Source organism: Rhagoletis pomonella, unplaced genomic scaffold (assembly GCF_013731165.1).
Source record: "Rhagoletis pomonella isolate Grant_MI unplaced genomic scaffold, Rhpom_1.0 Rhpom_scaffold_00203, whole genome shotgun sequence".
NCBI lineage: Eukaryota > Metazoa > Arthropoda > Insecta > Diptera > Tephritidae > Rhagoletis > Rhagoletis pomonella.
Window position 1 is genome coordinate 27,793 of NW_023458757.1, and position 612 is coordinate 28,404.

Here is a 612-nt window from a genome sequence, read left to right on the forward strand (position 1 = left end):
CTTCCCGTGAAGCCGATGAAACTTCCCACCGGCTAGTCACGGGTTTTCAAAAGAAGAAGTCCAGCATGCCACCAAACTGCTCCATTGAAGCGCGGCTCCGCTTGTTGGCTGCTTGGCTAGTCGAGGCCATCCTGCGATAAAAGAAGAATAGTTGTTGGTTAAATTATGAAATACGATCATTTATTCCGCAATTTATTGAAATACTTACATGTTTAAGAAGAATCTGTGTAAATTACTTTGTTTTTTCCTATTCCCTTTTGTGCTTTTCGTAGATTTTGACACTTCGGATAATAGAGGTGCCACCTTTTATCATTTTAAATAAAAAGCAAAAGTCGTACAATCGTTACTGCAAACAACTAAAATTGTTAGTTTACAACTCGCCAAGTAGCGTTGTTAAAAGTTAGTGAATCGCACTACAGGGCGACGTCGTTTAGAGTTCACCCAAACGACTTCACCAGAGCGACGTCGTAACGACGTCGTCTTCGCCCTGTGGCAAATTGGGGTTGTATGGGAGATATTTTTCGCGTGTTTTGGTTATGCATACAGCATACATACATACGTACATATGCATGTACATTAGGGTGGAGCGTCAATGTATGGAGTAAAAAAAAA